This window comes from Ambystoma mexicanum, chromosome 9 (assembly GCF_040938575.1).
Source record: "Ambystoma mexicanum isolate Mex_15411 chromosome 9, UKY_AmexF1_1, whole genome shotgun sequence".
In the NCBI taxonomy this organism is placed as follows: domain Eukaryota; kingdom Metazoa; phylum Chordata; class Amphibia; order Caudata; family Ambystomatidae; genus Ambystoma; species Ambystoma mexicanum.
Window position 1 is genome coordinate 1316444404 of NC_090931.1, and position 24669 is coordinate 1316469072.

The following is a 24669-nucleotide window of genomic DNA, read 5'->3' on the forward strand; positions in this document are numbered from 1 at the left end:
AAAGATCCTCTGATAAACAATGAATGAATTCTACCTGGCTTGTACATTCTGGGGCATTTGGTGGAGTTCCAGGTTTACTGCACTTCACAGGACATTGGGTATATAGCATTATTTGTTGTATACTATTTTGTATAGATGAGCATCTTTTGGATTGATGCACCCACTCAACTTTATTTTCCTTTGGCTATTTTAACTCATTTGACAGCATCATAAATCCGCTGACCTGCATCTTCAGTGCAAACAGTGTGCAATGTATGCTTCCTAACTTCAGATATAGCGCCAAAAAAAAGCAGAATTGCATACAATTGCTCTGGGATCTTTTACAGCAAAGGACTATCCTCCTCAATGTCACCAGCATTTTCATGTTTTACCAAAGTGCCTTTTTGTGTGCCCCTCTACCAACAGGATAGATGCCACCTTACATCACAGAAGTTTATTTGTGCCATAGTTTTATTTTCGTAATGTTCTTCAAGATGTTTATAATCGCTGTTTCTGCACACATTTTGAATTCTTACAGAATCAAATAGTTTTTCAGTAGATTTTGAGGTTTAAAGTCTGTTTGTTGGCTTTGACACAATAAACACAAATGAAAAACTACACCATTTGTGCGCTTGCGTTTGGACGATAATGGTTGGGTTGTCTCCATTACACCTTCCATAACATGCATTGCTCAGTGGCTGTGAACTAGGGGTGATCTTCCTGAGATGGCTACTGGATGGCGCTGTGACATGTGCCGATTGGTGGAAAAAATTACCACTTGCTTTTCCAGTGGATTGGTGAAAATGTATTTGTTAAAAAGAATAAAAGAACAAAAAATAAACCAAGGGACAAGGCTTTGGCACAAGTGAGAAACCCCTCCCTTCATGCACCGTTCTCCTATACCCAAAGAGACACACATGCATTTCAATGGAAGGGGTGGTCCAGACTCCAGACAGGGCAAGGAAAACTGCTGAAATGATGTTGCTAGCAGGGAACAAAGTCCCACTATACAAACCTATCATTTTCAAATCCTCACTCGAGTGGCAAGGGAAAGGCCATCGCTTTTGGATCCCGACCCTGGGGGTGGAGAAGCGAGGGAGGATCACCTGTGTAGAGGGTACTCGGGGGACGGGGAGAAGCACCTGATGGTTGGACATGGTATCGCACATTTTCCCACAACCCGTCTAGTCCCTATTCCTGCTTATTTTATGGGAAACTACAGCTCCCATAATTCCTCCCAACTTCACATTGACAACACTACTGAGTCAAGGAAGATGGGAAATGAGGCCAGAAAGATTACCTCTAATAATTTACAATGGCTCTGTCCCAAGAATAGTCAGGCACGTAATCCTAACTATACACACCTGCCAGTTGTTAACACTCCCTGTCAGAAAGATAAAAAGTAGAGCGCACAGGCACACTCTGAGCGACGCTGGGTATGAGAAGGAACAGCTCTTTCGGGGCTGATGCAAACCAGGCGATGAACTTTGAAAGAGGCCAAGAGGGCAAACTAAAGAGTAAAAAACTAAATGATGAAAGAAGACTAATTAGCACGACCAGTGAGTTATCGAAGGCAACAAAAGCCAGCTTGTGTTGAAAGCAAAAGTGACTGCAACTTCAAAGTTGAAGGTTGCACGTGTGCTGATAAAACACGTAACCGAAAGGTCAATTGTTGAATTGTAAAAGGAATGGATACAAAGTAACAGTCATCCTGCGAGGCTAAATCGCACATTTAAAAGTCTCTGTGAAATGTTCTGAGTTGAACAGGAACCAAAGGCAAGAAAGTAACCTAGATCCCGAAAGAAAGTTGGATGAATGAAAAGTAAAGTATGTGAACTCTGAATAGGCCAAGATGGCAAAGTATATGAACTTTGAAAGAGGCCAAGAGGACAAACTAAAGAGAATAAGAAGCTGCAAGTACCAAGGGACATTGGTGCTGAAAGAAAAGGAAGATTGTGGATTGTAGAATTGTTGAAAGAGAGGTGGAAATTGGTTTTGCAAAGATCTATGTAAAGTCCTTGCCGTTTTGAAGGTTTTCGACAGCGAAGAGACACCCAAGACAAAACGTGGGGAAGGGAATCCCCACAAAGTGAAAGACAGGCTCGAGCCCGGCAGAGGGAAGCCTGTGCAGAACTGTGTGATAAAGTCAAAAAGTGAATAGACAGGCCAGAGCCCGGCAGAGGGAAGCCTGTGTAAAACTGTGAGAAATTGGAAAAGTGAATGTAAAAATAGAGCCAGGGTCGAGCATGGCAGAGGGAAGCCTGTGTTGAATTGTGGGAAAGTAAAGGTCAAAATTGGAACTGTGTATTTATGCCAATGCAGACGAAGCCTACGGAAGTGATTGAATTACCAGAAGCTTGAAGATCATGCCTGAACTGTTGAATTGTACCAGTAAGCCAAAGTGTGCAAGAATGATAGAACTGTGCCATCCACCAACTCTCATGACTGAACGTGGGTAAGGCAGTTGTTATTTAAGCCATTCTGACATTTCTTTTGAGACACTATTTTCCTTTTGTATTCCCTTAACAGATTTATCCTTTTGAGAAGGAGGGCAAGGTTTGTTTTTTATACTATAGGCCTTTTATTTTGACTAGACTGACTTGGACTTGTTTGTTATTTACTTAATGGTCGAGACTACTCCCATTCTAGAGTTAGGGCCAGTTAGGAATTCTACCAACCCAACCAAAATACCAAATAAAGGTTTTTTGAAACTTGTATCTATTGTGTCTCTGTCTACTATTTATACCATGCCTTCCTGACAGGGAGTACATAAACAAACTTTATCGCACAGTCAGCTGAAAAGGCCCGTTATGCCTTCCATAATTTCAGTGAAATGATTGTACCGAAACAGACAAAAATGTATCATTGAAGAATATGGAGAACTGAATATTTAACACTTGTGCTGTAATTCTAAGGCAAGACTCAGGGGCTCCTAATATGCCCTATTATGCACTACTCTGTCCTTTATTTCAACAGCAGCAGGTTAATACATACACCAATAGCAAAGAAAAACGACTGCTGCCATAAATCCTAGTCCATGCTCCCTCTCCTTCTCATATCTTCCAATCTGACTAAAGCCACTACTTCCCCTCTTTCTTGTTGCTCCCACCTGAAGATAAGTATACCCCTATGTTTAGTTAACCTTTCATTTTCTATTTTGAGGCACTAAAGATGTATTACTTTGCTGTTGCAAGATATATCCTTTGGTAACGAAGGCTTATAGGACAGTTTTCTTCCCGATTGGTGAGTCTTGAACTAGGATTTTTTTAAATGTTCTTCCTGTCTGTGAATTCGGGAAAATATGTGTCGGTCCGGGCTCTTCCATGGATAATTGAAGGAGGCTGAGTTTCCTTTATTTCAGTTTACGGCCTGTTCACTAGTGTTCATCCTAAACTTCCAGTTGCTGGTACCTCCACCCTCAGTGATGCAGCAAGCCTGTTTTTTTTCTGTTTTCCTCTCAGAGTCCCTTGATAGAAGAAAGGGCGCTTCAGTCTTGCCATTTTCAATTGTAAATAGATAAAGGACTGGTCCCAGCTGTCTTTTTGTGTTATTTGTACATATGGCTTGCTTGTTAGGTGTGGGACCCCTTCTGCTTTGGATTATGATTTCTTTTCTGTAAATTTGTCTTTTTTAAGCTGGTTCCCGCGATGCTTCGGTCTTCACTCGGCCGCTTCATCTGCTCACGGCATTCGGAGTATTGAGACTCCATCTTTCCTGACACTTGGTGCTTTTGAATGTCCCGGCACCTATCGAATTCTCCCAACAACTAGAGCGTGTCTCTTGCGTCTCAGCCTCAGCAATCTTCCTCCCTCATCATCTCAGTTTCGTTAGACATTTTCAAATAAGGATAGGAAAGAGCTTTGCTATTGTCATGGCTGGATGCGCTTGTCTAACATTACAATATGCCACTGAGGATTGGGGAGTTATGGGGGAGTTGTCAGACTCTAACGGGAAAGGGGGGACACCATGTTCCACCTAACAAGTCCACTTCACTCTCATCAGGGTCGTCTCTACTCACTTGGTCCTCCCTCAGATAGCCACCCTCAGGGCCAGGATCGGGCAGCTTCTGCATTACCCTGGCCACATGAGGAGAGACTTTCCCCAGGGAGGCAGTGATGACATCACTAGAGTCAGCACATAGAACAGAACAAATTATAGGTTGTGACAGCAGAAAACTGCAAAACATGCAGTTGGTATATTGGTACACTTGCCCAATGCTTCCCCAAGGATCTCAGGTGCAAATAGCTCCCAATAGAAAGGAGCAACCAAATTCCATTTCAAAATCATCTTGCAGGAAATGTAAGATTTTCATTGGTTCAAAGTAACTGGTACCCCAAACACTCAGGCCAGAAGGGTGTCCACTGCGTATTGTGAGCCTTCGATGTTGCACAGCATCTGGTCTGCTGAACAGTTGGAGCTATGCTATCCCACAACATGCTGATTAGACACCCTCCCAGAAACCATGCCAAGTGGTTCAATCATGCCAAAGCATGTCTGGAAACGAGCCACTTTTTCAGCATCTTTGTAGACTGGAGCACGGGGGGGGGGCAGCTTGGGGTTTGTGGCATGTAGAAAAGCAGCAAAATCAACAGTTTGGGGCAACCAATAGTACAAGGGGACCTTCCTTCCTAGGCAGCCCTCTGCAAGTCAAGAGAGATCTTTCTGCCACTAGAAATACATGGCATCTCTTATTAATGCCTGAGGAGCCCAGGCCAGCGACAGTAAAGCGGTAGAAGTGCATCCGAATGAGAGGAAAACGGGTCTAGACATAGTGTCCTCGATCTCATGGCCACCTCTGCAATCAACTCTATCAGATGGGAGCTGCATAAGTAGCCTAGGTAGAAGACCTAACAAAGTGTTTAAGCGGCAATAAGACCTTTCAAAGAAAAATGCAGGTGCCTGTCTAATGTATTGCTAGGGATGCCATCTTCAGAGGTGACGACTGTGCTCTCCTTTCTTGGAGAAAAAAAAAGTTCCCTTTTGAGATAGCAGGGTATTGATTCTTAAATCCTTGTAGAGGATCCAGGCTGGCAAGAATACCTGTGACTGTTAGTCTTGTCTGATTCTTTCCATTGCACCACAGATTCTTATCCAACTTCCGGCTCGAGCGGCTTCAGCTATTGTCTTTAACAAAGGAGCCAATCCAGGCATTTTGGACAGGGGTTCTGAGTGGTGTCTAGTCAAAGCAGTTGCTATGGATCTTTACACTGCTCGATCTGCTCCAAACAGATGGGAGGGAGAAGTACTGGGAAGGGCGTAGCAGGAGGTGGCGCAGGAGGAGGAAGCGAGTTATTCCATCTCATGTGTTTATTAAAGGCATGCCTGTGAGCAGGAGACCCGACTTATGAATTTCTCGGGGGGAGGGGGCCCAAATACAGGAAGTGACATCACTGGCAGTTATATGACTGCAAATTTGCATGTAGTTGCCAACTTGGTGCAACGGCGTGGGGGGGTGGTTTTTGCACACGCAGCGCAGAACAGTGGAAACATTGGCGAGCATGTCCTGCATATACTAAAGTCAAGTAAGAGGGAGATTTAAGCCTTCGAGTTGCATTCCAGTAAGCCAACACTTCCCCTACTCCACCCCTCTATAATCATGCACACATTGTCTTTGTGTGCCTTGCTACAAAATGGGGCCGACTTTTCTTTCCTCTGCTCCCCCCACCCCACTCGGCTGCTTTATCTTGGGAGTGGGCTGTGGGGAAATATCCATAAAACTCCCTCCTCTCCCCACTTCCTCAGTCAAAAACGTCTCGCAAACAAAATAGAATGTGTTCAAAGAACCAGCCCATTTGCCCAAATGAGTTGGGTTATAGAGTCCTCCGTGTGCAAACATTTTGAATGACACACTTTCAAACTCACACCTTTTAGGGCATGTATGCAGATTTCTCTGCATTATCCATTTGACTTCCTAAATCAAATTTGACAACTAACTCCATGCTGTTAAGATCACGTCTATTTAGTCTTGAATTTATAGCAAAACATCCCTTTGCATGCTGGAACTTGTAGTTAGGCATTTACCTATTATAAGTAAGGGCACAAAAGTGGTCCCGTGCAAGCTGGGCTTAGAGACCCCAGCTACTCTTCAATGATGATGCACAATGAGGCCGAAACATGTCTGGGGATGCTTCTGGCCTCGTGCAGAAGGAATGTGACCAAGCAGTTCGGGCTAGACTGCCCCTTTCGGGGTGGTACCAAACCTGATTTGCATATGGTCTTTCCCCTTCTGTAATGGCTTGCCAGGCGAAGAACGATGGTCTGGAGAGTTGCCCAGAGCGATGCCAGAGGTTAAGATTGATTCTAAACCTTCCAGTCATACCTTTGACATGCAATGTGCAGAGTGGCATGGTTTAAAATGTAAGGACTGGATACACAGATGGTGTCTTTGACTTGAGGCTTCTTGGCGATTGAGTATAACGTGATGTGGATTTAGAGCATTGTTAGATTGTAACTAAGCAAGTGGAGTTATAGCCCCAGCTAGGGGTGCAGGTGACTGATGAAAGAGTAAATAAAGAAAGCTTAAATTACAGATCAAATACTTATTCATGCATGGCCTCTGTAGACACTGTAGATGGGTGAGCTTCATTTTACAGGCCAGGTGTGTCTACCAGCGCATTCTGTGCATCAATGATGCGCTGCAAGCCTTTTCAGTGGTCTGCAACCTATGGCCAGTCAGAAATGTTGGACTACATGTCCCATCAGCCCCAACCAGTATAGTGAATGGCGAGGGATCCCAGGAGGCGTAGTCAACAACATCCCCCGAACACCATCCTGTGACTTTGCGCCAGCAGGAGTGGATGCACCCAAGAGCATACCTAAAAGGGACCAGGATTTTCACTGCTGCCAAAACAATTCCCAATCAAATATGGGGCGTGCTTTTATGATAACCCTCTACATACAATTGTAGTTTCTAAATTGGAAGCAAGACACGCATAACACAGGATCGAGTACCGCTATAAATACAGTAAATACAGTAACATAGCATATCATGTTGAAATGGTACTAACGCTACTTTAGTGAGACCGTTTTGTGTGAACAGCCCTCATCGCCTGCATCAGCTGACTTGCTCTCCGCATCTAACCGTCATGAGTGTTGCCTCATGTTGACTGCCTTTTCTCGTGAATGTTTTGCTCTGTTTTGTAACTTGTGTATAGCGGTTAAGTAACTTGTGTATAGCGCTTAAGTGTAAGCACTTTATTAATCCAAATGGATAAATACATGTCAGACCTGTTGAAGCGCTATGTTAGCGAGATGCCGAAGGTTTCAATTAGATTAGAATATTTTAGAAAACATTGCTGAGATTACTCTTTTCAAAGCATTACGTGTGCACATTTCAGTTTTTGCAATTACACCCAAATAAAGCGCCACCGCAGATGTTAGGTGCCTTAGCAGGCTGTTGACAAATTAGATGATGGGGCCACTTTCCACCCAGCTTAATGTCTCTCTCCTGTATTTGCAAGTAAAGATGGGGAAGTGGGGTGACCACGAGGGAAAATGTGAGATTTCATTAACGGGCCGGGGCCACTGGAAGGCCAGGGCCACTTGTCCCAACTCGACAGGCCTTTCAGAGGCCCTGTCGTGCCAGGGAAATCTCGCCACCTCCCTATTGGCAAGTCACATGGGATGAACATAGCACACATCCAGCCAGCAAGCACCAACGCGCTTTTTACCCAGCCGGAGAGAAGTGATGCAGTATCGATGGAAAGGGCCATCGATGCTGCATCGCTTCTCTCCGGCCCGATGGCCCCAGAGCCCCCCGTACTCGGCCCACCTGCCTGTGAGCCCTGTGCTTAATGGAGGAGGAAGATCACGCTGTGTTGTTTCTTTTCCTTTCTCGTACGGCCCTCCAACTCTTTTGTCAAGGTTAAATGCTCTGCAAATCAGGATTGGAGCGTTGCAGTAACAGAGGGCATTCATACTCGCCCAAATGTGATCCTTATCCTGTACTGGAGTGCATGCTGTCAATGCACCACGGGCATTCCCCGCGCATACTGCGCGGTGGCACTCACCTCCTGGCACTGTGCCCAATGCATTAGTGCACCTGATGCCGTCACCAAGGAGACGTGCCCACTCACAGATGGAGCTGCCATCAAAGTTGCATTCTGTGCCCTCTCTACCAGTACACTGCACTTTCCCACCTGACCACATACGTGGGGGCTGCCCTGCACTTACTAAAGCCAATGGCTGAGTGCCTGAATCTGAAAAATAGGGAGCTTCTAGAAGGGTGAGTGGGAGAATGTTTACCTCCGAGGAGAGGAATTAGAAAATAGTATGTTAAGAAGAACTGTTGGTTACGGGCTGAGCGGTCTGCGGTGGCGGGAGTGCCTCCCGCGTAAGGCCCGGTTTAGGAAGAGTGACACAAGCGTAATGAGTGTAATGTGAGTTAATGAATGTAGTCTCTCATTTACGGTGGCCAGGTGTAAGCATAACTTGACAGTGCATTGCCTGGGCTACTGCACCCGGGTTGCATGCATGCAACAGTTCATGATAATTGCAGAATGACTTGGCGGGAAGCAGGGGTTGTCACGGTAGCCGGGTGCCCGGCCTAATCTCCTGCTTCCAGAGCTGGTGCAACAGTGCCACCTCTCACTGGTATTGTGTGCCGCTCCCTTTCTGGGGTTTCTGTGCATTGGAAGTGCGAGAGCGACTTTACCGGGAGAGTGGCTGTTGCTAATCCCGCGAGAATCCGCAGAGATACATTGTACGCGCGTTTCTATCGCCTGTGAAGAAGAATTCATTATGGAGTATTTGCGGGTGAAAAACACAACTGATGGGAATAATCAGCAGGTCACCGCTTTGTGATAGGTATTTGCGGTCTGCGATGCAGCGTGAGGATTTGGTTACTAATTTGATATTAGCCCGCGCTGTTTTTTCTAATTTATATGAGTCCTTTAACACTCTCCAAGGCTGCATTATGCTCCTATATGACTGTACTGGTCTGATCCTTTGATTGCCTGCACGGACACGCGTGGAGTGCATCATCTGTTAATGGAGATACATTGCATGGCTTTTAGGCTTTGCCTAGTATATGTACAAAGCAGTGATGTGGCCCGGGGATAGGGCTCGGCTGCACCATAACTTAACACCTCATACTGAAAGCTGCTTATTGGTTCACTCATTAACATTTAGATGTTCAATAAACGGTTTCACTCTTCAAGCGATTCTGCATTTAAAGAAATCAGCATTGCGCTGCCTAGCACAATGTTATATTTAGACTTATGTCGCTTTATAGATCAAGTCCTGCAAACTAAATTGCATCTTGGGATTGTGCAGTAGTCAGAGCTCCACTTGCACTGCTGCTACCAATCCACCGAAACACCCTGCGCAGAGTGGTAGGGCCGGATCAAGGCATGTATGCAAAGCTCTGTTGATCAAGCTGGAGTCACAGGGTGTATTCATGCATGAGCTTGCAAAGCGCACACCACAAAATACATTGCCACCAGAGGCGTTGCTAGGGGTGTGGGGGAGGGCTAAGGGGGCGATAGCCCTTGTTCTTTTGGTTTTAGCCCTGGATAGAATCTCAGGAGCTACAACCAAAAGGCTGGCTAGCCCCCAGTCCTGACAGTTCTGACATTAGCGTAGCCCGGGTCTTTTCCAGACCTAGAAACACCCCTGATTGCCACTAATAGGATGATCAAGGGGCAGTACTAGCAAACAGCAATCACAAAGGGGGGTGGATGTAACAGAATAGGTTTATCAGGCTTGGAAGAATACCCAAATGTTCAGTTGTTCACTAAACTGTAGCAAAGAGATGTCTTGGTAAATATAAACAGAATATGGTCCATAGAGTCAGGCAGTGCTTAATTTGTGGGGGTGTTTGTCAGGGCTCAGCCCTGGCACTTATTTTTGAGCCCTGGCACTTATTGTCTCAGACTCACTTTAATTATGAAGTGCTGATAGTCAGTGCATGCATCAACGATAATGAGCAGGTGGGAACTGTAGTGTAATCCCAAATATATCAACACTGTAGCCAGCAGCTACGGGTGGAGCCAGCAGTGATTGGCAACTGCCCACGCGCAGTGTCACAGGAGTGCTGGAAAATATTTGGGCCCCGGCATTTTTTTTTTTTTTTACACAAATTAAGCACTGGTGCCAGGGCTGCCACAGAAGTCCTCTTCTCTCCTCTGCTGCAGTGTCTGGAGATGGGAAATGTTATGAGCAATTGATCGTCCGAGTAAAAACATTTAGTCAGTATTATAGGTGGATCCAGTCTTCAAGGTAGGTCATAGATGCAGTGTGGATGCATTTGTGCAGCCAGTATCCGTTTTGCCACTAATTTCACACCGCACAATATGATAGAGAAGTCAATGGGACTTTGAAAACTAATACGTTCTACATTTCTCCATAACATTTCCAGTTAGTCCAATAAAAGGTAACACAACTTGCATTTTGTGTGCACTTCGGCCAGGTGTATGAGTTTTACTGAGATGTGTTTGTGTACTGCCAGCCAGTGAACCTCTTGAAGGTAGTGGGGGATAAGGTGCTGTTTTGGAATGCCAGCACTGCAGTGGGCTGCTCCAATTTCTATTAACTGAAGCCTTTTGACTTGGTGGGCAGTGGAACTGGCATAATCCAGAAGAGAGTTTACAGAGGAGCCATCAACTGCAGCATTATTCATTTAAGGGGTGAAGCGGAGGATTTTCATGAGAGATTTTAGTTGGAAGAAGAAGATTGGTTTCACCACTCCTCCAATTCGCAAGTTCCTGCTTGGGGAAGCATCCCATGTGACACCTTGATTTGTGGCTCTGTTTTACAGGTTGACTGGAGGGATTGGTAGTAGATCTGTATGTTTTTATAGTCGATATTCGGGACTTGGTATAAGTATTTTTATTCCGTCACGGTTGTCTTTTAGGCTGCTTTTAATGCATCAATTCCCTGAGTGTGGACAAGCCACTGGAGACTCACAGGTAGATTTGGATATTGTTCGCAGTTGAGTGTGATTTTATGTTGGAACTGAGGAGCCGTCCCATGTGGAGTTTTTTTATGCAGATATTAAACAGAAGCGGTGAAAGAGGGGAGCACTGTGCCACATGGTCTCTGAGTTGCTCCTATTGCGGACGGTTAGGCAAGTAGTCATGAAGCCAACTCAAGGGAGATCCAGCTACACCAGCGACCTGCCCTAGCTACTCAAGAAGGTAATAGTGGCTACCAACAGCCCTCTGAGGCCAAGCGTGGATAGTGTGCCATCATCTGCTGAGGACGGGCTGCTGTCCTAAATAGAAACCAGGGCAGGTTTGGTGCTGTGACTAAAGCCAGATTGGCAGGATGATAGGTTTCTATCATAATGTTCAGTTTGCTGGCATGTCTGATCAAAATTGGCGGCCAAAGAATTGGTGCTGTTAGACGAGTTAGGCAGAAGGAAGAGTCATGCACTTGGGACGATGCCATAGCAGAGAGTTTTAATGGAGAAACAGAAGAGCAGGCTGTTCTGCAAACCTCTTATGTGGCTGAGGGTGTGGGCCATAATCAGAGATGCACTGACCTTTGCAGCGGTTGGGGGAACGGAAAACAAGTTGTCGAATGTTAAGTAGTTCAAACTCTCCTCCATTTGTGCAATTTTTTGATGAAAATGTTTTTTCCATTTCCGACAAAAAGAATGTTCAACGTTTTTGATTTATAGTACTGAGTATCTTATGTCTGGTGTGATGGCATTGTTAGAATATTGATCATAGGCCTGGGTTCCAGCCTTTCCTCTGACTATAACCTATGTCATACAAGTTCAAATGTGATTACTGGCTATCAGTGGTGTAACTAGGGTGGGACTGGGGTGGGGGTGCTATAGCCCTGGGACTCTACAGCCGCGACATTAGCATAGCCTCCGGTCTTTTCCAGATTTAGCAACACCTTTGCTGGCTATTTAAACAAAGGGGATGACTAGGTTATACCTTTGCTTTCTTCGGGGTAGATTCAGACGGATGACTGTGGCAGCTTTTGCTTCCGCATGATTTTTATGTACACGGAGTTGCTGTACAATTCGAGACCTTTGCCGCTTTCCTCATTGTATCACACAGGTGCCCTTCAATAAGGGATTCCAAGAGTGAGCAGTGACCAGAACGCTATAGATGTTGAAAGCTGTGATCTCGCTACGCTTCCTGCACTGTCTCCAATGTTGTCCCAGAAATAGAAACTTTTGTTGCAGCAGCCATGGATTGGGCCAGACGTCCTGTAATGTTGCAAAACTCTTATTTGGCGGTTCCTTGAATGGAATCCACTTCTTTTGACTGATATTTTAAGTTTTAAGTGTATTGGTGTGTAGTCTATTACACTGTGCTTCTGCGCATAAAAGGTTGGCAAATAGCGTACGATGCATGCCATCTGTGTAGAGTGGTTCCTTCAAAAGGAACCTGTTGGCCGCTGATAGAACATTCGATTTGGCATGCATTCCCTCATGGGTCTTCTGTGAATCACTGCCTATCATTTAGACTGCCTCTGCTATTTTGTCAGCTCTTTATGGATGCACGGCTGGTGCCAAGTGCTTCAGCTAAGCCCCTTTTGTGATTTTTAAGTCCATAAAAAGCTGAATGAATCTACAAAGAGTTGGACCCAGGAAGTCAAAGAGACTCATTACGAGTTTGGTGGTAATGTAGCGGAAAAGCCACCAAATGACTGCCAAACTTGATTACTGTTACCACCACTTGGTCCTGTGGATTTACCATGGGATTTCAAGTGGTAGTAGGGCGGTGTTAATCCCTATTTTCGGAGTTAATAGGACGCCAAAGGGATTTCAGCAGGATTACCGCCAGCGGTTAGTCTGTTTTCTTTGTAGTGAGGTGGAGGATTTACATCCAGCTTTTTGCTGGAGGTAAATCTCCCACTCTACCATCCAAACATGTAGTATGTTGGTGCGGTAATGCGGCAGCAGCGGAATTACCATTGCATTACCACCGGTTTTATCTGCACTGGTGTACTTGTAATGGGGACCAAAGTTCCTTTGAATTGTGAAGTCTGAAAATTATTCTTAGACATGCTGATGGTGTTTATTTTCACTAAATTACATTTAAATCGCTCTCTCTACTCCATGTGGCTGGATTGGGTCATGCACAGATCCAATGGCTATTATGACTATTATTAGAGTATTCTCACAGCTGGTCCGATAGCACAGCGAGCGCTTTGACATCTGTGCAGAGTCTGCTCACACAGGTTCGAATCCTGGCAGGGCCACACTAGGCCTTTCATCCTTCCGAGGTCGATAAATGAACACCACACACTGTGGGTATTAATAAGCAGCTCTCAGATTCCTGAGGTTTCGTAGCGCTATATAAATGCTAAATTATTATTATTATAGTAAGATCGTTGTTTTTGTCCTCCCTTGTTCCCCTCCCTTGCCTCATCGAGCTCTGAAACACTTGTGTATGGGCGCAATATAAATAAAATATCATATCATATTTCGTTCTCTGGTTTAAGAAGAGAAGGAAGCATAATTCTGCTGGTATTTAGAGTAGAGGTGGGCAGAAATGGCATATGAGGAGGGACACACACAGCTTGTAGGTGTTGTTTGCCCACCCATTGACTGTCCATGGCCATGCTAATTCCTATGACCATGCCCACCCAGTTCCTGCCCCTCCTCGCCCTAAACACCTCCTCATTGGAACTCTTTTAACTTGCTTAACTCGAGCCTTACCATCAATCCTTGCTCTTAAGTGCCTGCCAGTGTTTTTTCAAATAAGTCTTCTGAGAGTTAATGACTTAACTGGTGCTGTAAACACGCTACTGTTGTAATAAACATTTCTAAATCGGGTCTGCCTTCAGCCACACGATTTATATGCACAATGTGTCCTTCATTGAAGCCCTGTTAAAAACAAGCATTGGCAAAGCCAACAGTTTTGTCCTGTGTATAAGTAATTGGCACTTGCCAGGCACTGCTATTAGATGCCAAGGTACTCACCATTGTGCACCTGCTACCACCAATGGCCTGTTAATACCACTATGGCAGTGCCTGGCAAGTACCTGTACCATGCCTACACAATAGCCCAAACTGTTGGCATTTCCAATGCTGCTTTTACCAAGCAAGTGACGTTGAACTCTGTTAGAATGACTTGCACATATTTAGGTTTGGAATGTTATGACCTCTCTCAAAAGGGTAACTGAAGCGCTGCAGGTGCCTCCCGACGCCTCCAAGCAGCCACGCTCCACCTTTTCCAGAGTAGGAATGCTGTTGTTAATATTTTCTTCAACACAGCAGTTTACATGTGGCATGAGTTATTTTCTACTGATACCTAACCTACACATAACATATTCTTAGTGTTGCCATGTGCTAGGAACACAGAAAGAAAAGAATAAGGGTTACCCACAGGCAACAACATATCAACTCCAGGGGATTGGCTGATCTGGACGAAATTGCTTAATTTGTGACAGTACGTATTAGATACATCAGTGGCTCTGAATACATGGGTGCTTGGAGGCTCGGGCATTACCCCTCCCCACCCCAAGAAAAGCAATCTGCACTTATTATTAATAGACTTTCAGCATCACTTCATTGAAATATAGCTTTTGTCGGTAAGATGGCTCAGCGAGTTAAAGATTTATTGCTGTGATCTGTAGGTTCAAATCCTGGCAAGGGCAATTTAGCCTTTCATCCTTCTGAGGTTGATAAGTGAGTACCAATTTCGATTGGGTAATACATAGCTCTCAACCATTTATGCTGCAAAGGCAGGTGAAAAAACACCTGATTTTATTTTTGGCGGGTGAGAGGCCCATTGAAATGAATGGGCTTGCAGGAGACTTGGCGGGTGAGTCAGCTGTTTACAAGGCGGGTGACACCCGCCAAAAGCATGTGAGTTGAGAGCTATGGTAACAATAGTAAACCCCATGGAAATTCATAAGTTGGCCCCCCTGACATACATTCAGTGCTTAAAGTGGGCCGGGGCCTGCCGGGCCCGGGCCCTGGCCATCTCCAAAAAGTGGGGCTGAGCCGGGGCCCTGCCGGGGCCCCGTCCCACCGCCCGCAACATTGGCAGGATGCATTATCCCGTCGCGGCTGCAGCCGCGACGGGAGATGCATGCGCCTGCCATGAAGTCAGGTGATCTGACAAAAGTGGCAGCCAACCACAGCGACGCTGTGACTGGCTGCCACTTCTGTCAGTCAAAGTAACTGCGTCTGGTGACCCCTCGCGCGAGAGGTCACCAGAGGCAGTTACCGTCCCTTTGTTTCCCCAGGTCGCCGAGGCGTCTTTAACCCTCGGCGAACCTGGGGATTCCTCGACATTTTTCGAGGTTTATATAAGATGGCTTGAAAAGTACACATTTCAAGCCATCTTTCATAAAGCTTTGCCGACGGACAATTTTGTCCGTAGTCAAAGCTTTATAAAAGACGGCTTGAATTGTGTACTTTCAAAGCCATCTTTTATAAACTCGAAATGTGTAAAAAAGATGGCCTGAAAACTAGGCAAACCGTAGGGTATGCACACAAATATATATAAATGTTATATATTTGTGTGCGTACCTTACTATGGTGTGTGTACTGTGCAAGCCATCTTTTCTAAACATAGAAATATGTTACATATTTCTATGTTTAGAAAAGATGGCTTGCACAGTACACACAGCATAGTAAGGTATGCACAAAAATATATAAAATTTATATATATTTGGGTGCATACCCTACGGTTTGTGTACTTTTTAGGCCACGCCCCTCCCACAAGCCACGCCCCCAAATGAGGGTCCCCCTTCGATTTCTTACCCCACTTAAAGCCCTGCATACATTGCTATACACCGGCTTAGTTTGATCTCTTTTGTCTTTAAGGGTTGAGCACGCCCTTCCCTATCCATCCGGCAGTGAATTCAATGCCAGGGTCTGCTGTGCATTTTGCCCTGGTCTTAAGTTGCTCCAGAGCCTTCGTAATTCCAACCAGTTTCTGTTTTCGGCTCTCCCGGGGAGGACTGAATCTATGCAATGCGTGCTTGCATCGGACCCGCAGGCTGATGAACGCAGCTGCGTAACCTTTGACATGTGCGCGCGCAGGAGGTGCTGCACTTCTGGAACTGGAACAGCCAGACCTGGCCACTGGGCTCTGTATTTGGCTGGACACTGGTTCGAATTACTTTTAATGCGTAATTTGTTCCAAGAAGTTCAGCTGCTTCTTAATGAGTCCATATTTCGAGCACGACCAGGAGGATACTCGTAAATCATCCGGCCTCTCTTTTTGACAGTCTCTGGGGAAAAATACAACCGGCTCCAGTAACATCCATTTAATGAACATGTTTGAGTTGTTTGCGTTTACAGAATGTGCCAGCGCTTGGTTCTGTGCACAAAGGTAGGGAACACTGTCAGGCTAATTCATAGAATCCAGCGCACAAGTAGCGCACGCGGCTGGCGCACAGCGTGCGCCTGCGACAGTCTGCGCCAGGCACGTGCGCTAAAACAGATTTCCGCGCACAGCGTATTCATGGATTTCAAGCTCCCAAAACAGCCGTGGCGCAGAGAATCGCAGCGAGCCTGCAGCAGCGCCAGTAACGCCCCCAAGAACGCCCTCGCGCACGGAAAAGCCATCAAAAGCGCTAAATCATCGCTAAGGGCTGCGCTAACCCCGGACCACTTCACAGGGCAGGCAAACAAGGAAAGCAAAGCGGGCAATCTCCAAATCAGGAGTACGCGGGAAGTACTACACGCGACTAGGCAGGGAACGTGAATCACAGGGGTACGCGGGAATCATCACACGCGAACAGCCAGGGTGCGTGTATTACAGGGGTAGCGGGAAGTCCAACACGCGATGGGCCAGGGAACGTGTATTACAGGGGGACGCGTGAAGTAGAACACGCGATAGGCCAGGGAACGTGCATCACAGGGGTACGCGGGAATCATCACACGCGAACAGCCAGGATGCGTGTATTACAGGGGTAGCGGGAAGTTCAACACGCGAAGGGCCAGGGAACGTGTATTACAGGGGGACGCGTGAAGTAGAACAAGCGATAGGCCAGGGAACGTGCATCACAGGGGTACGCGGGAATCATCACACGCGAACAGCCAGGGTGCGTGTATTACAGGGGTAGCGGGAAGTTCAACACGCGATGGGCCAGGGAACGTGTATTACAGGGGGACGCGTGAAGTAGAACACGCGATAGGCCAGGGAACGTGTATTACAGGGGTACGCGGGAATCATCACACGCGAACAGGCAGGGTGCGTGTATTACAGGGGTAGCGGGAAGTTCAACACGCGATTGGCCAGGGTACGTGTATCACAGGGGTGCGTGGGAATTATCACATGCGAATAGGCTGGGTGGGCCCCCACAGGTGTACCCTGTACACCCTCCCCGGCCCCTGCAGGCAGCCCACAAAACAGTGGACTACCCTGCACACCTGATCATGTCCCCCTGCACCCCCATCCACCCGGGGCACCCTCCACCAGGCCCCCACCCATGTCTCCCACCACCCCCACCCCCCAGCAGTGCAGGGGCACCTGCCATCAGGCCCCCATCCATGTCTCCCACCACCCCAACCCCCATCCACCAGGGGCACCCTCCACCAGGCCCCCACCCATGTCTCCCACCACCCCCACCCACCAGCACTGTGGGGCACGTGGCCAGCAGGCAGTCAGGCAGCAGCCGATGGCAGTTGGGAGCGTGCTCAGGGTTCTTGGGGACTTAAATTCGGCCTCCTGGCCAGGAGCGTGGTCTTTCGTGTTAGAACGCGTGGACAGCCTGATAGGGAGTGATTTTGCACCAGAAAACCCCACACTCATCGCGCGAAAACCCGCATCGCGCGAAAACCCGTCACCAGCATATGTGCGTCAATAGTTACCTGCACGTGCAGTGTCAAAGCGTGTGATTGGTGAAAAGTGAGCGACACGCAGGAGTGTCGAAGCGCGTGATTGGTGAAAAAGGATCCACATGCAGGAGTGACAAAGCGTGTGATTGGTGAAAAGTGAGCTACACGCAGGAGTGTCGAAGCGCGTGATTGGTGAAAAAGGATCCACATGCAGGAGTGACAAAGCGTGTGATTGGTGAAAAGATACCTACACGCAGGAGTGCCAAAGCGTGTGATTGGTGAAAATGGGCCAAGCACGTACACGCCGTAAGTGACGATGTACGTGTGGGCCTGTATAAAAGGTAGTGTTGAACACAACTCCCTTGTACGTGCTTTTCGTGGCGAGCGAGTGGGTGAATTCGGTACTTCTTGTCGTTTCACACGCGATTTACTTCACGGCGTTTCCAGTTCGTACTCCCTGTTACCTCTGACAGCTCTTTTCTCTTTTTCCTCTTGTACTGGTTTTCCTGGGCCTGTTCCCTCAAACAGTGTCCCCTTCTACAGTTGTCCTGTCTCCTCAGACAGCGTACACCTCTTCTTTTGGCGGGGGTGTTGCCAACCAAAAGTGCTATTTTTTCACGCTCTTTTACCTGGCAGACGGTGAGTCACGCACGTATCTAACATCTGTGCTTGCCCCGTGTGTAGCCTACCCCTTCAGAGGTCAATCTAGGCCGCGTGTGACACGCATACGTTCATTGTGTTACTGGATGCCACAGCGTAGTGCAGGGTTTTCCATCAGCACACGTGGTCTAGGAGGGGTATTGTGCACGTTCCTTAACTTTTTTGGGGTGCCTGTGCGTTGCGTGACCCGTCATCTTTCCCCAGGGGTGTCATATAGCCTTGCCACTGCACAAGGGTACGAATACCATCTGGTACCCAACCCCTTTGACACCCAATTGCCCAGGACAATTGTGCACACCCACTCCCATACGCACAATACCATCAGTGCCATGGTTGGGAGGCGTGCAAGCCGTAAGGGTGGCAAAGGTGGCCGAGCCACACGTGGTGGCCGTGGAGGATCCAACAGGGGACGTGGTTGTGACTTGCAGGGCGCCCCTGTTCCCCCCAGTCAGGAGGAACAGTCAGGGACACCCATGCCCCCCCCCCCCCCCCAGTTGAGAGTCATGTAGCTGATACCAACCCTGATCAGCCCATGTCGGACCAGGCCATTGTGGCACCAGACCTGTCCGAGGGTGATTCCATCGCTGACATCCAGGTCAGCAGGTCCACTGTACGTGCACCGGTGCACATTGGTGTCATCAGGGCACGCGCATCTATGCCAGATAGGTCATCTGCTGGCCCCCGTAGCCAGGGTGTGGCTCAATCCACCCCACCTCTCATACACCCTGCCAAGACTGTGTCGGTCCTAGTTCATGCACCTCAGATCAGGCCTGACCCCATCCCACTACCCCCAATGCCTGCACCTACTCCCATGCTGAGTGGGCAATCACACACACCCAGTACAGAGTCCACCACGGCTCCTGCCCCTAGTGTCCACAGCGGCGTAGGACACTCTGGATCCCCACCCCCTTCCAAGCGCAAGAGGAAGAGTGCACGTCCGGCACAGGCTGATGCCCCAGACACGGCTGCACAGTCCGGCCCATCAAGGAAGCCAAGCTTCACAGACGCCGAACTTAATGCACTTGTTCAGTATGTGTCAGATCATGATAGGGAAATGGTCATCGTTGCAGGGTCCAAGACCACACATGCCAGACGCCAGGCACACTGGCAGACCATTGCTGACAGAATAAGTGCCCTTGGAGTAGTGAGGCGCACAGCTAGTGATTGCCAGAAGCGCTGGAATGACCTTAAGCGCAGGGCAAAGGATAAGCTGGCCTCAAGTCATGCCGCAACCTTGGTGACTGGAGGTGGGTCCCCAGCACAGGAAATAGAACTCACACCACACGAGTCCGTAGCTGGATCCTACGTCACCGAGGGACAACTCCAAGGTGTGGGAGACCTCCCTGATTACGAGGCATCATCCGGTGAGTGCACATGCATGTGTGTATCATCCATGTGCATGGTGTGTGTGTGAAGCATTCATGTTGGGTGCCTGTCAAGGGGGTGTGTGGCAGAGTTGACAGTGGCACCCATGTGCCTCATCCAGTATGTTCAGTGCAACACCATCTGGCCACAGCACTATCCCTACTGGCAACAGTGCACATATGGGCCAACACCATGGAAGTTGCCCTTGATTAGTAATTTTGTCACTACATTGTTGCTCATACTCCCCTGTCTATTCATCTGATGTCTTACATACCATTCCTCTCCTTTCCCCCAGCCATTAAAGTTTCATCTTCACATGCCTGACATGCAATGATACCACATGCTAATGCGTCCTCTGTATATAAATGCCTACCAACATGCAGTCATAATGTGGATGTAGCCTTGACATCCACCTCCTTCCTGGGTCCTTTGGTACCGTCTGGTTTCGAGCCCCATTCCCTCACACTCCATGCTGCTCTTCATGGTCTATCTTCCATGACTTCTACAGTTCAGACCATCGTGCCCTACGCACGACACCTGCTTGCCAAAAGTCAAATGAGGGCAGCCTGCCCTCCAATGCGACCCACCCTATTGCTGACCAGTGCATCTGAGCCTACTCTAAGCTAACTCTCACTGACATCTGCTCATACATGCCTTTGCCTGTCCCATAGACCCTTCACATGGTCCCTGTCCTCTCTCCTTGCTCCTCTTCCACCATCATAGGTGGGACCCGTTGGGGTGTACTCCTGGCCTCCTTCCAATCCTCAGATACCACTAATGATGTGCATGGTAATGGGAGCGTCTCAGTCCAAGGCCCTTAGGCCAACCTCAATCTCCTTGAGAAATGCTACCCACATCTCATCAACTTCCTTACCTCTCCTGCTGTCCCCCCTCCTCTCTCCTCATCAATCCTGCACTGCCTCCCTGCACCCTCCCATGAACCTTCTCCGCCTCCCACTCCAACTCCTACACATGCGGCACCTCTGATCTCTAGCACTCCCCGTAAGTCCTACAAGGCTGTCAACCTCCTCCACAATTACACTCCTTTCACTGCGGCTGCATCAGGCATTCCTCCGATAACTGTCACTTACATGAGGTCATGCACCTTGACATCCTTGGTCTCATGGAAACATGTCTGACGGCCAGCTCTGTCTGCATCCCTGACCCTCTCCTTGGCCCGCCACTACTGTGCAGGGGGGGTGTGCCCTTGGCTTCCCTGAGGGTATTCCTGCCACTGTCACACCTACTTAGACCTACTCCACTCTGGAATGGCTTGTGTGAGGTTTCTGTCCACCACACCTTGACATTCCAAACAGTGCGTACTGTGTCTGGGAAAACTGGTCAAATGTACTACTTCCTTTCTGAGTGTCCTCACCTCTCCTCCTCACTCATGTCCCCAGACACAGAATTCCTCATCCTTGGTGCGGTACGCATCCACCTGCATGCCTGTTGACGCCCCCACGTGACCTTTCTGTTACCTCAGCAACTCCCTCTCACCCTCTAGACTCCCGTCTGTCCCTACTCATTCTGCAGGGCACACTCTTGATGCTCTGATCTCATCTGACTTTCCCCTCTCCGTCCATCTCTGCACTCCTCTCTCCTGGAGTGATCACATTCTCCTCTCCTCCCAGCTCACCCTCAACACCCCACAGGCAAAGCCACCCTCACCACTGTCACACACCTTCTTGGTATTCCGACCCATGAAGTGTGTGTCAGTCGAGGCTCATGCTGCCAAAATCTCCCCCCCATCCAGCTCCCCCTTAGGCTCACTCCCATCCTGACAGGGCCCACTCCATGCTCCACTCCATGTCAGGTACACTGGATGTCTTTGCCACGGTCATGACCACCTGTCTGAAGCCCCATGCCAATGCAGAGTCCTGGCATGACTCGGATCTTGGGAACCCAAACCACAGGTGCCGGGTGGCAGAGAGGGAATGTCCTGCATCATGGCCATCCTCTGGCAAACTGGCCTGCCACATGCTCCAAAGGCAATAGCGCCTCACCCTTCTCACCAAGATGAGATCCCCAATCCAAGGGCACATATCTGCGGCATGTGACAACTCTGCAGGACACATAGAAATCTGAAAGGACCTTGCCGAGCCAGAGGCAGTGTGTACCTCCCCTGTCCCCTCCGAGCCCACAGCACAGCATGATTGTCTCTGTACCCCTATAGGCCACCCCCCCAGCACTTGTCTGCGCCTAACACCATCTGCCCTTGACGTCAAGTCCTACTTACCTTGTACAGCACTTCCATCCGCCACTCCCCCTTGCACTTCATTGTGCCACCCACCCCTGCACTTGCGTGACATGAATGACACCAGCCCCAGTAGTATTGTTGACTGGCATCCCCTTCTGCCCCACCACCCCTCAGTGCTCCGCTGCACCTACAAACATTACTTGACCGGTGCTTCACGAATGCAAATTTATTCCGTTACAGGTGTTGGGGAGGTGGAATCACAAAGTTTACTGCATTATGTTGATCTAGACAAGGCACTGTGCATCGTTGCCAATTTGGACTAGCAGATCCATGTACAACATGTATACTAATTGATGTGACGATGCAATGTCAGGACCAGAGTGGTAGAAATCCAAAAAAGTAGCCCTCCTCTCCCTCTTCACTTGGTGGCTATGTCACATGCCATGTGTGTGATGGCATGTGCCTTTGACATGGCAATCACCGCCCAATGTGTGATGGCAGTGCTAGGCATCAAGGTGAGCAGGCGTTGCTCTCCAATCAGTACATAGTATGCCCTGAGCCTCCCCTACAGACCCAGTGATGGTGAATGCATAGGAGGACTCCCAGTCATGTAGGACATGTGTCGTAGGACTACTGCCTATGTTGTTCATCAGCCCTTGTTGCATGCCATGGTGCTAATGCCTGTTTCCATTTTTCTCTTTCATGTCTTTGCAGGGGACGAAGCACTTGTTGATGCTGGGGATGTGGTGGTGGAGCCGTCCCAGGAGGGCAACCCGGGCCGACCTACCACAAGTGAGGGACGTGGTGTGTTTGTGGGTGAAAACCCACAAGTGCTGCAGGCCGTGCTGTCGAGGGGTGTCTCTGGGGGTTCCTCCCCCGAGCAGTATTCAGGTGTAGACTCGGAGGATGACACCTATGTGCAGTCGCAGGTGAGTGTTCTTGGGAGAGAATCTCCTCTGTCCGACCCACCTGCAGCCAGGCCATTGGCCTCAATGGGGATGTCAGTGTCGGCAGATCAGCCTCCGGTGGTTACGGATGCAGGGCCACACCACCCAATCTCTGATCCTGTTCCTGGGGCTGCAGATCAGAGAGGGAATGCAGTCCTGCAGCCTGAGGCCTTGCCGGCACAGCAAGGCGCAGTCCGCCTTGCCCCAGGCAGGTGTGGTGCCCGTCAACGTGGTGGCCGTATGCCACCTGGCAATACCGTATGGGAGCAATCCATCTACGGTATGGCCACCCAACAGGCAGCATCATCCGAGATGATTGCACAGGCCATGGATAGGGTGGCCACTTCCATTGTCCCCCCAGAAAGGCTGATGGAGCGACTGGAGCAGGCTACAGAGTCCATCTGCCAGGCACACAGGGAGGATATGTTGGCGTCCAACATGGACAGGCGGGCGGCACTGGCGACTCTGGGGGAATCACTTTCCATGGAGTCCCAGCGCCACAGGGAAGCCCTGAGGGAAGAACTCCGTCACCTCAGGTCGACCCTGTTAGAGCTTGAGGCTTCATCCCATAGAAGGACAGAGGAGCAGCTGGAGCGTCTGACACGGACGCTCTCGGCCGAGATGCAGGCAACTCGTGCGGAGGTCAGGTCATCCCGGGAGTTACTGCATGGGGACCTCCGCATGATAATAACCCAGAACCAGAACTACCAGACCCGCCTGCTTGCAGCCATGGAGGAGCAAACTCGTGCTTTGCGTGGGCTGCCTCCCATTGTCACACCATCTTCTGAGGCAGCTCCCCCACCTCCAGAGTCAGCTGCAGGGTCTGGGCAGAGCCATAGCGACTCATCTCCCACAACAGAGTAGCCGTGTGGGCCACGAGCCTATGGGGTGTTTTCCTTTCCCATGATCCACACAGGTGGATTGTGGCGTGCATCCTGTCCTCGGACCTCATAGGTGGCCCCCCCCCCCCCGCCGGCCCTTTCATGGCCATTTTTTCTCTTTTTCATTTTTATTTTGCAAGAGTGTTGCCTTGTGTGGGTACCTGGGCATACACTGTATTGTGGCTGGGCACATGCAGGCTTGTCCTGAGTTTGGTTTCGATGCTTGGGTAGCAGACATCCACACCCCTCCTGCTTCCCTTTCCATGGGCTTGCAAAGGGTGTGCCCAAGTGACAGCAAATTACACGGTGACATTGGACTCCCATGAGCTGTTGGCCAGTCCATAGTCAATACTGTGTAGACATTCATAGTGTTCATTGTTGTTGCACCTAACTATGCATGATGGTATGATATGTGCCTCTACTTACATATGTTGCTCATGTTTTGCAGGTATTTCACACAGATCTTCACAAGGGCATACTCTCTGGAGTCACACTACATGTCGGTAGATGTGCACTGACACTTTTGCATGGCGCCATCACTGTACATCTGGACGGTGAGGACATACCAGCTGAATCAGGTAATGAGACTACCATTGATTACATGCAATGTGTCTTGTTTGGGTGGGCTTCAGGGTGGGTTGGTGTGTAATTTGATAGTAATTACTCTTACACAGGTGTGTAGTAGTGGCTCCAGGGCGGTTAGCTGCTCAAGTGCGGCTATGTTCCATTTGGGGCACTGCTATTTGTGACACTGGTGTCATGTTGTGATGGCCAGTTTGTTTGCTGTCACATACCATGACATGGTGTCCTCAGTGGCGGGACTGTGAAGGGAGTGGGTGACATGGCAATGTTGTCATGTAGTGAATCGCCGCTGGGAATGCATTTTAGATTGATGGAGTTGTGTCTTTGCGTTGTGATGCATAGCTGGTGTATGTGTAG